The sequence below is a fragment of the Salvelinus fontinalis genome, chromosome 18 (assembly GCF_029448725.1).
Source record: "Salvelinus fontinalis isolate EN_2023a chromosome 18, ASM2944872v1, whole genome shotgun sequence".
In the NCBI taxonomy this organism is placed as follows: Eukaryota; Metazoa; Chordata; class Actinopteri; order Salmoniformes; family Salmonidae; genus Salvelinus; species Salvelinus fontinalis.
Genome location: NC_074682.1, coordinates 51613007 through 51627675, shown reverse-complemented (window position 1 = coordinate 51627675; position 14669 = coordinate 51613007).

The window sequence follows — 14669 nt, the reverse complement described above, 5'->3', positions numbered from 1 at the left end:
AATGCCAGCAGTAAGGAGGGAGAGTGACTCTCTATGGTCCCAGTGTTAATGCCAGCAGTAAGGAGGGAGAGTGACTGTATGGTCCCAGTGTTAATGCCAGCAGTAAGGAGGGAGAGTGACTGTTTGGTCCCAGTGTTAATGCCAGCAGTAAGGAGGGAGGGTGAAACGACGTGATCAATAGACTTCCCTCGTGTCATGATGACACCCCTCCAGAAAAGGACATTGTTTTATGGGCAGTTTGGATCACAGTATCTCACTAATTACTTCCAAGATGGTGTAGCAGTGTGTTTGTCTTTGTCTTATCCCATGTCTTATCCAGTGTAAATAGACGGTTCTTTTCGTATATATTTTAATCTCACTTTCTATCTACGAACTAAATATACTTTCCTGCAACCCGCCTCACCCAATGTGGTACGGATCTGCTATTTGTATTCCTTATAACTGGAACCTCCATCAGGAGCTAGCCAGCTAACTAGCTACTAGTCTTTGTTAGCCACTGCTAGGGGTCTTCACCTTTAGCTCAGACAATACCTGCCAGTCTGCACATCGCGATACCAACCCAGAGCATATTAGACTGCTTCTCTCTACCACATCACCAGATTCCTGCCGCTCTGGATCAGCTGCAAACGAGTGGCTACTGTTAGCTAACGCCTCTGTCCCGAAGCAAGCACCAGTTAGCCTTGAGCTAGCCTCGAGCTAGGCCCATATACCAGCTAATTCTAGGGCTACAATACCTCTTTTGCCAATTGGCCTGGACCCTTTATTGTCGACACGGAGCCCCGCCAATCCATCGACTGGTCTGCGGATGTAATCACCCGATGTGGTCTCAACAGGCTATTCCGTTACGATGTTGCTGAAGAACCAACTGCTAGCCCCGACCCGCTAGCTCTCTGAACGCCGTGTCCCCCGCTTGCCTAGTGTAGTAGTGACTACCGAACGGCCCCCTGATTCATCTATTGCTCTTCATTGGACCATATGATCACTCGGCTCCACAGCTGATGCCCCCTGGACTGTTTCAATAACACTGTACCTCATTTGTTAATGTGTGAGCCCCAGCCTCGAACTCATGTATGTACCTAACTGACCCGCTCTGCCCATTCATCTCCATTTACCTGTTGTTGTCTTAGCTCTCCCAATCAACACCTGGGATTGGGAGAGCTAAGTCAATATGCCTTGTCTACTGCTGTCTCGGCTAGTTCTTTGTTTTATTTCACTGTAGAGCCCTAAGTCCCACTCAACATGCCTTAGATAGCTCTTCTTTTGTCCCACCCCCAAGAAGAAGAAGAAGAAGAAGAAGAAGAAGAAGAAGAAAAAGAAAGAAACCAAAGAGGATCTATTATATTAACAAGATAGCCAAGTGACCGCTCTAACAATGGAAACACATGTTCTCAATGATTTATTTTTTAAATTTTATTTCACCTTTATTTAACCAGGTAGGCTAGTTGAGAACAAGTTCTCATTTTCAACTGCGACCTGGCCGAGATAAAGCAAAGCAGTTCGACACATACAACAACACAGAGTTACGCATGGAATAAACAAACATACAATCAATAATACAGTAGAAAAATCTATATACAGCATGTGCAAATGAGGTAGGATAAGAGAGGTAAGGCAATAAATAGGCCATGGTGGCGAAGTAATTACAATATAGCAATTAAACACTGGAATGGTAGATTGTGCAGAAGATGAATGTGCAAGTAGAGATACTGGGGTGCAATGGAGCAAGATAAATAAATAAATACAGTATGGGGATGAGGTAGTTGGGTGGGCTATTTACAGATGAGCTATGTACAGGTGCAGTGATCTGTGAGCTGCTCTGACAGCTGGTGCTTAAAGCTAGTGAGGGAGGTGAGAGTCTCCAGCTTTAGTGATTTTTGCAGTTTGTTCCAGTCATTGGCAGCAGAGAACTGGAAGGAGGCGGCCGAAGGAAGAATTCGCTTTGGGGGTGACCAGTGAGATATACCTGCTGGAGCGCGTGCTACGGGTGGGTGCTGCTATGGTGACCAGTGAGCTGAGATAAGGCAGGGCTTTATCTAGCAGAGACTTGTAGATGACCTGGAGCCAGTGGGTTTGGCGACGAGTATGAAGCGAGGGGCAGCCAACGAGAGCGTACAGGTCGCAGTGGTGGGTAGTATATGGGGCTTTGGTGACAAAACGGATGCCAATGAGGTAGACTGCATCCAATTTGTTGAGTAGAGTGTTGGAGGCTATTTTGTAAATGACATCACCGAAGTCGAGGATTGGTAGGATAGTCAGTTTTACGAGGGTATGTTTGGCAGCATGAGTGAAGGATGCTTTGTTGCGGAATAGGAAGCCAATTCTAGATTTAATTTTGGATTGGAAATGTTTAATGTGAGTCTGGAAGGAGAGTTTACAGTCTAACCAGACACCTAGGTATTTGTAGTTGTCCACATATTCTAAGTCAGAACCGTCCAGGGTAGTGATGCTGGACGGGCGGGCAGGTGCGGGCAGCGATCGGTTGAAGAGCATGCATTTAGTTTTACTTGCATTTAAGAGCAGTTGGAGGCCATGGAAGGAGAGTTGTATGGCATTGAAGCTCATCTGGAGGTTAGTTAACACAGTGTCCACAGAAGGGCCAGAGGTATACAGAATGGTGTCGTCTGCTTAGAGGTGGATCAAAGAATCACCAGCAGCAAGAGTGACATCATCGATGTATACAGAGAAGAGAGTCGGCCCGAGAATTGAACCCTCTGGCACCCCCATAGAGACTGCCAGAGAAACTGACAACAGACCCTCCGATTTAACATACTGAACTCTATCAGAGAAGTAGTTGGTGAACCAGGCGAGGCAATCATTTGAGAAACCAAGGCTGCTGAGTCTGTCAATAAGAATGTTGTGATTGACAGAGTAGAAAGCCATAGCCAGGTCGATGAAGACGGCTGCACAGTAATGTCTCTTATCGATGGCGGTTATGATATCGTTTAGGATCTTGAGCGTGGCTGAGGTGCACCCATGACCAGCTCTGAAACCAGATTGCATAGCAGAGAAGATACGGCGGAAATCGAAATGGTCGACAATCTGTTTATTAACTTGGCTTTCGAAGACTTTAGAAATGCAGGGTAGAATAGATATACGTCTGTACCAGTTTGGGTCTAGAGTGTCCCCCCCTATGAAGAGGGGGATGACCGCGGCAGCTTTCCAATCTATGGGAATCTCAGACGATACGAAAGAGAGGTTGAACAGGCTAGTGATAGGGGTTGCAACAATTTCGGCAGATCATTTTAGAAAGAGAGGGTCCAGATTGTCTAGCCCGGCTGATTTTTAGGGGTCCAGATTTTGCAGCTCTTGAAGGCAGGAGAGATCAGGTGGGACCATCTAGCCAATGAGAGGGCAGATACAGTGTGAACTTCTCAAAGTTGCCGGAATGCCTCGTGCATCCACTTATATCATTACATTTGTAACAGCCTAAACATTACAAAAATTAAATTCGATCAAATAAAAGTCATGTAATTCGAAACTTTCTCATAGGCCTCCATACAAAAAAGGTTTAACTCACTCAGGGGCACTGGACACCCCTGACATCTGATTGGCCACCCCGGTGCAACCCCAAAAATTAATTTGCTACTGGCAGTTTGATGCTGATTGACATCTCATTTCACCTCTTGTTGAAAGAAGCATTTATTTTGACGTTCGGCAGCGCATGTTTCAAATCGAGGAAGAGAGAATATTAATGTTGGTTGCGAGATAAAGAAGAAGAAGAGAGAATATTAATGTTGGTTGCGAGATACAGAAGAAGAAGAGAGAATATTTCCACAGCTCCACGAGCTCTTTTCGCAACTGGTGAAAGCATCATATTTGAAGTAAGTTTTCAGGTTTAGCATCGGTTTTAGGTTTCCTGAACAACTTTTACGAATGTAAAGTCGCTGTGTACGGTAACGTTAGACCTTTGGCTCCACTAACAGACAGTTAATCAGATAAGAAAGATCGGTTCCCAATTTAGCCTGACATTATGTTTACGTCTGTGCTAGTAAGATATGCATATACAGTGCAGTGTTGTAAGTTACAGTATATGAATGTTTAGATCATGTGGGGTAACTAGTAGGCTACAGCTGTCAGTGTTCAGCAAGTTAACATTCAGCCATTTGAAATCCATTAACTCAGTTAGATTTTCGTACTTGAACTCAAAACCAACAATTGTTATTATCAATCTGTTAACGTTACTCAAAAGGTTACAACAATTTGCAGATTGCCTGTTAGCTGTCGTAAATGTGTAAGAAATTATAGCTAGCTAAGTTACTTACTGCAGAGTAGGGCTAGCCATGATCTAACTAGTAACTTGTTATTTTTCTGTTCTAAAAGGACCCAATGGTAGTCCAGGCCTATACTTTAAACTACACATTTTAGTATTTAATCTTGGGTGATCCCTTAATTATACATTTCCATAGAGATATGACACATTACTTAACTTGTATTTCAGACCTTTCAAGATTCAGGGGTCCTGTACAGCCGTGTTTGAAAACATTTCCCAGAACGCAGCGTGGTACTAGGAACAGGGCTTTCAACAGCTCCTGCTATAAGGACAATTCATGGCTTGAATATTCTGTAAGTCAAGATTCAACTTATTGTTTCGTCTGTAGGCATTTTTCTCTGCCCAGTACACCTGAATGTGCCTTCACATCAGTCAGGTTTTTGTAACTGGAAAAAGGTGCTGTTTAAAGATTCTGGGTTTAAGCTCCATTCGAAGGCAGAGCATCATATCAACGCTATGTACAGTATGCTTGGAATCAGTATAAAATGGCTGTTGACAGCAACTCATCAATGTTAGATGTCATGAATGAGGACCAGAAAAAGAAAGTGGAGGAAAACTGTACTTACATTAAAACAATTGCAGATGTGTTCCTATTAACTGCCACTCAGAATATAGTGCAGAGAGGTCATCGAGAGTCTCACAACAAGGGTCATTTTTTGACAATCTTAGAAGAAATAGCAAAGCATGACCCTCATAGAGAAAAGTATGAATGCATGTGGCCATGCTAAGTACACAAGCCACCAAATCCAGAAGGAAGTTCTTGAGGTCTTAGCTGAGATGGTTCAAAGAGAACTAATAAGAGAAGTAAGAGAAAGTGAAGTTTTTAGTGTCATTGCAGATGAAACCAAAGATTTAAAGAAAAAATAACAAATGTCTTTAGTTGTGAGGTACTATTACAACGGGGCCATCCACAAAAGCTTTTTACACTTTTAGTCAGCTGAAAGCTTAGATGCAGCAGGTCTTTTATCAGGTGCTTGACAGTCGCACAGCTGAGCTGCAGAGGCGTTTTTCAAAGAAGAATTGCGAGATAATGCAAGGGGTCCAGTCTCTTAACCCAAAGAGTACAACATTCTTGAATGAGGAGCCTCTGTTGGCCTTTGCTCAGACCTTTGAGTCAGATTTAGAGGACCTCAAACATGAGGTTCATCAAACCAAGAGGTTTCTTGATAGGAGAGAGAAAAGTGGAAGGGACAGACCGTCTACTCTCCTTGACTTTGTTGTGTTTCTAGAACCTTATAAAGAGGTCTTCCATGAGCTATTTCAACTTTGTAAGAATTCTGTTGTTACACCAGTCAGCAGTGCTTCTTGCGAGAGAAGCTTCTCAGCTTTAAAACTGATTAAACCCCACCTTAGGACAACAATGGTTGATGACAGGTTAAGTCACCTCGGAATTCTCAGTGTTGAGTCAAGGAGGGCACGCTCCCTCAACATGGATGAGTTTGTGAAACATTTTGCCAGTTCTCACCAGAACCACAGAATTATGCTGTTTTAAATCTACCAGGGATAATGTGTCACTTAGACGGTCCCTCTGGTCATGATTAAAACCTGCACTGTGTACTACCTAGTACACTGACATTCTAAAATTATAAATCCAAAGGGTATCATCACACAGATTTAATATGGTCTTGATTAGGCCAATTCTAAAATGTTTCTTTGCTATTAGTTAACATAATATATATGAGCATAAATATGATACTGTAAGTTTGTAATATTGATGGGCACTATATATATTTTTTTTTTTCAAGGCCATTTCTGCTTGATACCTGGTATGTCAAATTGCAGTGTGTTGTTTTGTAAATTTACTTTTTTTTGTAAATAAACTAAGCATTTGCGTGTTACATAAATTGCAATCTTATCTCCTTGGTGCTTGAGCTTTATTTTCTGAAAATATGTTGGATGTTCAACGCTTATCGACCCCGGATTATATATTCATGAAAACAGAGTGACACAAGTCTCTCGGGTGTGTGTGTGTGTGTGTGTGTGTGTGTGTGTGTGTGTGTGTGTGTGTGTGTGTGTGTGTGTGTGTGTGTGTGTGTGTGTGTGTGTGTGTGTGTGTGTGTGTGTGTGTGTGAGAGAGAGAAAGAAAGACATTGAGCTGCAGTTCTGAGGTAGAGACACTGACTATTCATAGTATGTTAAAGAATTCTAGTAAAGTAACCCTTTTGGACCACATTATCTGCCACATTGAAATACTCTGGGTTAAGTGAATTATCCCTTCTACCTCTAATCCGCAATCATAGGATTCATTAATGCTCCTTAGAAGCCAGGTTAGGGTTGCACACACATTTTCTGTCATGGTCTATGCACCCCCTGAAGTAGACTTGGCCACCCCTTGTATAAAACTCAAGTTCTACCACTGATCTCACTGACAGATTTTGGGCGCAGTAAATCCTCTCGCTTCGCCTCTGAAAAAAACGAATCTGATTGCAGTAACACAAAACTGCCACAAGGTGGAGTCAAAAACCGAGCTATAATGGTGTCTTACTTGTACTTCTAACTGCCATGAAAACAATTGTCCAACTAATATTACTTCCACAATAGCACAACGTTTTGCGTTCAGCGTATGTACATGGTGCCATAAGCGCTGATAATTATTGTGCAGACGTGTCGTCCCTTTACAAAATCTCCTGAACTCGGTCCAGTGTGTTCGAGACCGAGTATAAGGTATGGGGATGTCGTTACCAGCTTCTTGCAATGATACATGTCTCATTTAGATAGCTAACCTTCTTCAGTCCAGAGTCATGTGGTATCTGTTGTTAGCGTCAGCTACAGCTAACAGTCAGCAACACTGTTTTGATGCAATTGTCATCATCGTTGATAGACACTGTAGTAGATAATGTGAATACACAGGCTTGGTATAATTAGGCTCTTCCATAATGGCCCTAAATATTGACCCAAACAACTGCCACCAGAGATTGGGCGCATGCCGACAGGCGCAGCACTCAAGCATGACAGGCAGTCTCCCTGTCCAGGTAGCCCATGCCTCAAACTGACTGTAGGGCAAAACACCTTAAAACCAATCCCATCTAACCCTTCTTACACTTTACTGCTGTATTCCCGTCACCTCTAAAACATAGGCTAGAAGTTCAACTTTAAATCTTGGCTAAAATGAACAAATTGAGTAAAACTGTTAAAAAACTATAGTTTATAGCATATTGAATATTTTAGGATATTATCATATGGAAACATAATAAAATATTGTACATAATATTAGCATCAACATGCATTATTGTTTAATTCAATTTCATATATATATATATATTTTTACTTCTATTTCCCAATGTGTTACATGTAATATTTTGGTTTAACCATAATGCATAATAAGCATCATCAACAGGGGACATATTGTGGGGGGACAGGGGGAACATAACAACAGGGGGGACATATTGTGAGGGGACAGGGGGAACATATCAACAGGGGGAACATATTGTGAGGGGACAGGGGGAACATATCAACAGGGGGGACATATTGTGGGGGGACAGGGGGAACATATCAACAGGGGGGACATATTGTGGGGGGACAGGGGGAACATATCAACAGGGGGGACATATTGTGAGGGGACAGGGGGAACATATCAACAGGGGGGACATATTGTGAGGGGACAGGGGGAACATATCAACAGGGGGAACATATCAACAGGGGGGACAGGGGGAACATATCAACAGGGGGGACAGGGGGAACATATCAACAGGGGGAACATATCAACAGGGGGGACAGGGGGAACATATCAACAGGGGGGACAGGGGGAACATATCAACAGGGGGGACATATTGTGGGGGGACAGGGGGAACATATCAACAGGGGGAACATATTGTGAGGGGACAGGGGGAACATATCAACAGGGGGGACATATTGTGAGGGGACAGGGGGAACATATCAACAGGGGGAACATATCAACAGGGGGGACAGGGGGAACATATCAACAGGGGGGACATATTGTGGGGGGACAGGGGGAACATATCAACATGGGGGACATATTGTGAGGGGACAGGGGGAACATATCAACAGGGGGGACATATCAACAGGGGGAACATATCAACAGGGGGGACAGGGGGAACATATCAACAGGGGGGACATATTGGGTGTATGCTGATATGCTGTAGAAAGAATATATATATATTTATAAGACTTGTTCATAAAATTGAGAATTGTTCATAAGAAGGGCCTGAGATCAAAGTCAATATTCAGAACCACTAGGGGTCAATGTTTTTAGATAGGATATCCAGTAAGCCTCCCTTTGTAGTAGTAGGATTTCAATGTTACCTCCTCTCCTTGGTAGAGCAACATGCTCAATGCCTGTGTATTTGAGGGAGGAGATTGGATGGTCAATGTTCTTCCACCTGATTGAGCTGGGGTGTTCAGCTATGCGTTGTTTTAATTGTCTTTTCGTTTGTGCTACGTAGGCTTTTCCACATGAACAGGTGATGAGATAGATTACTCCCTTGGTCTTGCATGAGGTGATACCCCTGACAGGGATTTTCGACCTGTATGTGGATGTCTGAAGAAGGATTTTTTATATTGCTATTGCACTGTGTGCATGAGCCACATTTGTAGTTCCCATTTGGAATGGGTGTCATGAGTGTCTGAGTGAGCTCATGGGGCAAGTCAGATCTCACCAAGCTATCCCCAATATTGCGACCACGCTTCTAAACCAGCGGTGGGTATTCCTTGAATAGAGGTGCGATTGTTTTTTGTGTGATTGCAGAATATGACAGTGCTTTTTCAGGATTGCTTTCATTTTCTCTGAACCCTTGGTGTAAAAGCCTTTTGCATTGTTTTTCTTCTTTGGGTGAGTTTTTCTCTTGGTTTTTGAGATATTTTCATCATTGCAGCAATAATTTTGTCATTGTAGCCTTTCATTTTAAATTCATCCGTTCATTTTTTTGGGGCATTGCTGTCAAAATCTGTCTGGTGGCCACAGTTTTGTTTAACCCTGCATAACTGGCTATATGGTAGACCATTCTTGAGGATAAGGGGATGCATAGAAGGGTATTGCGGTCGGTGGGCTTTGTGTATACAGCTGTGTGTAATGCATCATTCTCTTTGATGATCCATAAGTCCAGGTAGTTTATGTTTCTCTCATCAGTCTGTATGGTGATTTTGGAAAATTGAGGTATCCAGCGCTCTCGTTTAGTAGAGTTTGGAATTAATTTACTTCCTGCTGACTTCCTTCCCAGAGCACAAAGACATCATATATGCATCTCTTCCATAGGAGGATTTTAGAAAGTAGGGGTTGTGTCTCTGTTTTGTAAAGGAGTGCTTTCTCAAATTGTCCCACATACAGGTTTGCACAGTTGGCGGAAAAGCGGGAGCCCACGGCTACACCCCGAATTTGAATAAAAAAGTCTGACTCAAAGACAAAGTAGTTAATGGATGCTACCAGTTCAGTAAGTTGTAAGACACAATGATTGGATGGAGCAAGGGTAGGGTCTCTCTGCTGAAGGAAGTGGTGCAGCGCCTGCAAGCCTCCAGTGTGTGGGATGTTAGTGTACAAGCTCTCCACATCAAGTGGCCAGCAGAGTGCCCTCTGGTATCCTTCCTAAGGCCTCTATCAATGAGATCATGGGACTAGTGTCTTTGACATAAGATGGGAGATTCTCAACCATCGGTTTAATGTGGTAATCCACAAACTTAGACATGTTGGATGTCACAGAGTCGATTGATGCTACAATGTGTCTAACTGGGGGAGGAGACACTTGTTTGTGTAATTTAGCGACTGTATAAAAAGTTACAATTTTAGGAAATCTCACACAGAAATTGACCTTATTTTTTGTGATTTGTCCTGATTCCAAACAGCTTTCCACTGTCGATGAGATATTATGCTGGAATTCCAGGGTAGGGTCATAATTCAGTTTGCGATAGAAGTCACCTTTAGATTGTTGTCGACGAAATTCATTCACATAGTCGCATTTATTTTGTATACAAATTCCTCCTTTGTCACATTTCTTTTAATGATAATGGAAGGATCTGACTTTAAGTCCTTATGAGCCATTCTCTCGTCTCTACTCAGGTTATCATAGGATTTGTGTTTCTGTTTGTCTTTCAGTAGGTCACCTACAACATTTTCAACAATCCTACAGAAGTTTTCTGTGGAGGCATTGCGTTTGGGGGGAGGTACAAATTAACTTTTTGCTCTAAATGTGGTTCTCTCAGAGTTGTCAGGTTCCTCAGCTGGGTTGATGGCTCCATCTCCTCCTTAACTCACGGTAGGGCAGGTAAGTCTATTGATTAACGTGGTAGTCCTATGTATAGATCTCACTGACGATGACATTTCAAGTGGAGACAATTTCACTCTTATCAAAGAATTCACGCAATCTCAGATTACGGAAAAACTTGAATAGATCCATCTGGACGTCACAGTCATTAATGTATTCAGTGGGTACAAATGATAACCCCTTATTGAGAACACTGAGGTGAGCTGATGGCAGAGTCTTACTTGATAAATTGAAGACATGTCACGCCCTGGCCTTAGTATTCTTTGTGTTCTTTATTAGTTTAGTTAGGTCAGGGTGTGACATGGGGAATGTTTGTGTGTTATGTCTAGTTTAGGGTGTGTGTATTGTTTAGGGGGTTTTGTAGAATGTATGGGGTTGTGTTCAGTGTAGGTGTTTAGGAAAGTCTATGGTTGCCTGGTTTGGTTCTCAATCAGAGACAGCTGTTTATTGTTGTCTCTGATTGGGAGCCATATTTAAGGCAGCCATGGGCTTTAGGTGTTTGTGGGTAATTGTCTATGTTGCATGTGTGCACATAGTTCGTTTTAGCTTCATTTTTGTTCGTTTAATAAGTGTTTGTTTTTTCTTCATTAAAAGAAGATGTCTTTTTTTCACGCTGCGCCTTGGTTCACTCATTCGTCTCATAACGATCGTGACAAGACATTTATTTTGTCTGCTTTCAAAAGTAGCTCATAAATGGAGTTTAACCATATGCTAGCAACACAAACATTGGCCACACACACGATAACATACGCACTATACATACACATAGATTTAGTACTGTAGATATGTGGTAGTGGTGGAGTAGGGGCCTGAGGGCACACAGTGTGTTGTGAAATCTGTGAATGTATTGTAATGTTTTAAAAATTGTATACACGGCCTTCATTTTGCTGGACCCCAGGAAGAGTAGCTGCTGCCTTGGCAGGAACTAATGGGGATCATAATAAATACAATACATGTTGTCATTATTAAATGTTTCCCCGTCTTCCTCGTCATCAGGATGGTGAGAAGTTTGCTGAATCCATCCAGAAGAGTGTATTGTCGCTATCCAATGTGCATTACTGGTTGCCCAAAAGCGATGGTAATCTACAAGTAATATTACAGGGATATATAGAGTTAAGGTCATGTAGGAATGATATTACAGGGATATGAAGTACCAGTCAAAAGTTTGTACACACCTACTCACTCATTCCAGGGTTTTTCTTTATTTTTACTATTTTCTCCATTGTAGAATAATAGTGAAGACATCAAAACTATGAAATAACACATATGGAATCATGTGGTAAAACAAAATGGTGAAACAAATGAAAATATATTTTAGATTTGAGATTCTTCAAAGTAGCCACCTGTCACGTGTGCACCAGGGTGCTCATTATGACGCACACCTGTCACCATCGTTAACACGCACCTGCGTGTCGTCAGACTCACCTGGACTCCATCACTTCCCTGATTACCTTCGCTATATATGTCACTCCCTTTGGTTACTTCCCCAGGCGTCGTTGTTTCTGTTTCTTGTCTGTGTGCTGTTTGAGTTTCTTGTTTTGTATTATGGTCCGTATATTTATTAAAACGCTCACTCCCTGAACTTGCTTCCTGACTCCCAGTGCATGTCATTACACCACCCTTTGCCTTGATGACAGGTTTTCACACTTTCGGCATTCTCTCAACCAGCTTCATGAGGAATGCTTTTGCAACAGTCTTGAAGGAGTTCCCACATATGGTGAGCACTTGTTGGCTGCTTTTCCTTATGTGTCGCACCCCAGTATGACTAGCTGTCGCCACTGGCATCAGCTAATGGGGATCCTAATAAAATAAAATCAAACCTGTTGTGCAGCGATAGCCAGCTCCTCATAGCTGGTTGATGCATGGATTGAAATAAGAGTTCCTATAAGCCCATGTTGCACAACATTTGTATAGGCTAATTGCATGAGAAAACAGTTTTGATGGCCTCACTTTACAACCGGAGTAGCCTACCTGCCTGAAATTTAAATGAACCACTCCCTCCATTCGCTATTTAAGTACATACGGATTATGTGTATTTTATTTTCCCCTCCCCTGCACCTGTTCTGACAGGTGCTTGATGGCTCATTCTAAACCAAAACAAATTTAACACATCTATTACGTAATATACATAACAAGATTAAACTGAGAATATAGTCTGATGGGGGACAATATTAGCACTTGTAAATGATGCCTAGCATCTGCAGTCTAAGGCAAGAAACAGCACATGCATTTTTTTTGCAACTTTTTCAAATCATAGTGGCAGGCATCATGTAGCCATCTCATAGGCCTTCATGTTCTAAGGTTTCTATCACAGTTAAAGTTGCCAAATAAAACATAATTCCACAAATATTAATACTTTAGCCTATATGTAAAGACTAGATTAAACTGAGAATAGTCTGATGAGTGACAATGTTATCACTTGTGAATGACGGCTAGCGTTAGCAGTCATATTAGTACTGTAGCCTATCTGTAAAGACGAGATTAAACTGAGAATAGACTGATGGGTGAGAATATGATCAAGTGCTTGTCAAATTGTGAGAGACTGGGTGTGTGGGAGAAACAGCAGAATGCATTCCTTTCATGCAACTTTTTTCAAATCATCGTTTTGACCTCTAAAACATTCTAAGGTTTTTATAACAACTAATGTTGCATAAATAACTCTAAATAAAGCATATAGGAGGACCTGTTTAAAATGATCACTTTGTTAACCGCTCAACACAGCACTCCCTCTGAAAATATCCTTTCAGAGGGAGCCTGTCGTGGTATTCAGCTGCGGTATGTTCAATTGTATTATTCTTACTATAAAATAATGCCACGGGAATTCTAAGCAAATCGTATCTGCTAAATGAACTAGTGTAGCCCATAGACATACGGCATAGCCAGATCAGGGCATAACATGAGGGAGACTCAGGATATGCTATTGTGTTCTTCTTCATATCATGTTTCTTTAGACCTGTCTAAAATAAATCATGGATTTTATTTTGATGGTGTAGGCTATATTAAATGGATTCATTTGACTTGATAAAATGTAGATGTTCCAAAGGTCTGCATCCGTGGCTTGTAGGCTATGTGTGGAAGCCAGGAGATGCAAAATATGTTTATGTTAATTTTTGGTCAATTACCGTGAGATTGGTGGACAAAATTACATGACTGCCTTATGGCCATAAGGATAAACTCATGTCTGTGCCTGTCGCGGTCGTCCATCCAGATAACCTCTGCATGTCTGTGCCTGTTGTTGTAGTCCATCCAGATAACCTCTGCAAATCAAATCACATTTTATTGGTCACATACACATGGTTAGCAGATGTTAATGCTAGTGTAGCGAAATGCTTGTGCTTCTAGTTCTGACAGTGCAGTAATCTAACAATTCCACGACGTGGCTGGTTTTCTTTTTGTATTCCGTGATTGCCTGTAGACCTTGCCACATACGTCTCGTGTCTGAGCCGTTGAATTATGACTCCACTTTGTTCCTATACCGGCATTTCACTTGTTTGATTGCCTTGCGGAGAGAATAACTACACTGTTTATATTCTGCCATATTCCCAGACATCTTTCCATGGTTGAATGCGGTGGTTCACGCTTTCAGTTTTGCACGAATGCCGCCATCTACCCCCACGGTTTCTGGTTAGTGTAGGTTTGAATAGTCACAGTGGGTACAACATCTCCAATGCACTTCCTTATAAACTCACTCACCGAGTCAGCGTATAAATTGATGTTATTCTTAGAGGCTTACCGGAACATTTCCCCGTCCGCATGATCAAAACAATCTTGAAGCGTGGATCCCGATTGGTCAGACCAGCGTTGAATGGTTCTAGTCACGGGTACATCCTGTTTGAGTGTCTGCCTATAGGACGGTAGGAGCAAAATGGAGTCGTGGTCAGATTTGCCTAAGGGAGGGCCTTGTATGCATCACGGAAGTTAGAGTAGCAGTGGTCGGGTGTATTGCCCGCGCGAGTGCTACAGTCAAACAGCTTTTTTTAAATCCCCAGCTACAATAAATGCAGCCTCAGGATATATGGTTTCCAGTTTACATAAGATTCCAGTGAATTTCCTTGAGGGCCGTCGAGGTATCTGCTTGGGGGGGATATACACAGCAGTGACTGTAATTGAAGAGAATTCTCTTGGGAGATAATGTGGTCGGCATTTGATTGTAAGGAATTCTAGGTCAGGTGAACAGAAGGACT